This window comes from Tachyglossus aculeatus, chromosome 4 (assembly GCF_015852505.1).
Source record: "Tachyglossus aculeatus isolate mTacAcu1 chromosome 4, mTacAcu1.pri, whole genome shotgun sequence".
Lineage (NCBI taxonomy): Eukaryota > Metazoa > Chordata > Mammalia > Monotremata > Tachyglossidae > Tachyglossus > Tachyglossus aculeatus.
In genome coordinates this window covers 131,533,900-131,537,146 of record NC_052069.1, presented here as the reverse complement: position 1 = coordinate 131,537,146, position 3,247 = coordinate 131,533,900, and positions in this window count along the sequence as shown.

Here is a 3,247-nt window from a genome sequence, read left to right as displayed (position 1 = left end):
TTTCGCCTGCAATGCCAGCACACTAAAATCTAACTAGGAAGCTCCTGCTTTCTGAACTCATTGCTCTCCTCGACTTTCCTCAGCACGCCTTATCTATGGATACATTTTTTCTGTTCCCATACCATTCCCTCCGCTCCCTCTTGATCTGAGAGTTTTGCATTCCCAGCGCGACTTTAGAAAAATATATTTGTTAAGTGCTTCCTATGCACCAGGCTGTTTACTAAGCACTGGGGCAGATGCAATCTTATCAGGGTGGACCCAGCACATATCCCACAAGGAGTTCACAGTCTTAGAAGGAGGGAGAAAGGAGGGTCAGTCAGTCAATCAGTATATCGTATTTATGAGGGGTATTTATTGAGGGCTTACTGTGGGCAGAGAAGTATACTACAGGCTTGGGAGAGTACAATAGAACAACACAACAGACACATTCCCTGACCGCAACGTGCTTATAGTCTAGTTGGGAAGACAGACATTAATGTCAATAAAGGAATTAAAGATACGTACATACATGATGTGGGGCTGGATGGTAGCAGATGAATAAAGGGATCAAGTCAGAATGAACAGAAGGGACTAGAAGAAAAAGAAAAGAGGACTTAGGGAAGACCTCGTGGAAGAGATGTGCTTTCATGAAGGCTTTGAAGAGAGGGAAAGTAATTGTCGGTCGGTTATGTAGATGGGGAGTGTTCCAGGACAGAAGTGGGGTATGGGCAAGAGGTTGGTGGCGAGAGAGGAGATTGAGGTACAGTGAGAAATAAGGGTAGTATTAGAGGCGTGGAGTGTGAGGGCTGGGCTGCAGTAGGAGAGTTGTAAATTCAGGGAAAAGGAGACAAGGTGATTGAGGGCTTAAAAGCTTGTGGTCAAGAGGTTCTGTGGATGTGGAGGTGGAAAGGCAACCACTGGAGGTTTTTGAGGATTGGGGAAACATGGTCCGACTGGTTTTGTAAAAGAATGATCAGGGCAGCAGAGTGAAGTACAGACCGGAGTGGGAGAGAGAGGAGACAGGGAATTCTACAAGGAGGCTGATCCAGTAATCAAGGAGGGACAGACTGTGTGTTTGGATTAACGAGGTAGCAGTTTGGACTGAAAGGAAAAGGTGGATTTTAACAGTGTTGTGAATGTAGAACTGACAGGATTGAGTGATGGATTGAATATGTGTGATTAATGAGAAAGAGGAGTCAAGGAGGGTGATCAGTAATCAAGGTGGGATAGGGATAGTGCACATACTAAGCCCTTAACAAATACCTTAAAAAAACCAACTGTCCGTGGAGTCTTTTTAGAATATGGAACACAATATATATACCTTTATGACTATATGTATCTACATGTATGTATGCATAAATATTCCATATATGTGTATGTGTATGCATATACATCTATGTATAGCGATAAAATGATTAGTGTATCTATCTAAATATATCTCTTATTGTCTTCCATATTCAAACAAGACTTCACTGACACTGCCAGTGGGTTTTTTAAGGTATTTGTTAGGTGCTTAATATATAATGATGATGATAATAATAATGGCATTTGTTAAGCGCTTACTATGTGCAAAGAACTGTTCTAAGCGCTGGGGAGGTTACAAGGTGATCAGGGTGTCCCAAGTGGGGCTCACAGTCTTAAGCCCCATTTTACAGGTGAGGTAACCGAGGCTCAGAGAAGTTAAGTGACTTGCCCAAGGTCACACAGCAGATATGTGGTGGAGCCGGGATTCGAACCCTTGACCTCTGACTCCAAAGCCCGTGCTCTTTCCACTAAGCCACTCTGCATATACCAGGCATTGTACTAAGCGCTGGAATCAGTACAAGCAAATCAGGTTGAAACCATCCTTTGTCCCATATTAGGCTCACAGTCTTAATCCTCATTTGACTGATGAGGTAACTGAGGCACAGATAAGTGAAGTGTTTTGCCCAAGATAACTCAATGAAATATTTTTATATACCACTGCCTTGTTTTAGGTGCCCGGTAGATACAGGTTAATCAGGTCAGGCACAGCCCCTGTCCCATATGGGGCTCACATTCTACCTAGGAGGAAGAGCAGGTATTCAATCATCACTTTACAGATGATGAAACTGAGACACAGAGAAGTGAAGTGACTTGTCCAAAGTCACACTGCAGGCAAGTGGTGGAGCAGGGATTAGTACCCAAAACCTCAGACTCTCCAGCTCGGGCTTTTGCCACTAGACCACACTGCTTCTCGGTGTCACAGTTTGGCAAAGGTCCAGCTGTGTTTGGTACCGTTGATGATGTCCGCTGAGGGAAATGTTTTCCATTTCCAATGATGGCCCTCGAGGCTACAGTTTCTATGTTTCATTGACAACTGCATTAATTTATTCTGTGGGATTTCGTGTCTTTGCCTGACGGATGGCAGAGAGAGGTCTGGGTTCAGCTATTAGAAGGCATAATTAAAAGTTGACCGAGTGCTGATGCAAGAATCCCTGGCTTTGACAGTGATGTTCCCCCTTGTCACGGGCCATTTGGGCGCCCCTGGATTCTGACCGCTCCTCTCCCTCCCTCCCTCAGCCACAGCTCCTTCCCCTGAGCAGAGCGAGCTAGGAGAATCGCTGCCCTTATTATATGCACCTGCCTCCATCCAGCTAAGACTTTTTTTTATTCCCTGCCTCATCCCATCTGAGGATTCGGGGTAAGGTTTAGGACAAGGACTTCGCTGGGGTTGCAGGGGCGGGGTGCTGGGGAGAAAATCCATCTCTGACAAGTTCAGCACCAGAAGAATGCTCCAAAATTATTTCCCTTGGCAACAAGCCTGATCGGTCCTATGACTCCGTAGAGAAGTAGCATGGCCTAGTGGAAAGAACCCGGACCTGAGAGTCAGAAATGTGGTTTCTTACCGTGGCTTCACCACTTGTTCTCCTGTGGGACCACGGGCAAGTCATTGAACTGTGAGCCCCATGTGAAATATGGATTGTGTCGAACCTGATGAGCTTGTAACTACCCCAGCGTTTAGTACATTTCCTGTTATATAGTAAACACTTCAGAAATACCATAATAAAACCCAGTGGTTCCTATTTCAATATGGAAGACAAAGTTAAATATCTATCTATATACCTGTTTATAGATATATCACTGATCATATGCATCACTATATATATAGAAACCACAAAAATGGGAGAGGTCTGCTGTTTTAATGGCTGCTAGTGGTCAAGGAGGATTAGGATGAAGTACAGCCTGTTGGATTAGGTAAGGAGGAAGTCATCGATGACCTGGGAGAGAACGGGTTATTCCAGTGGAG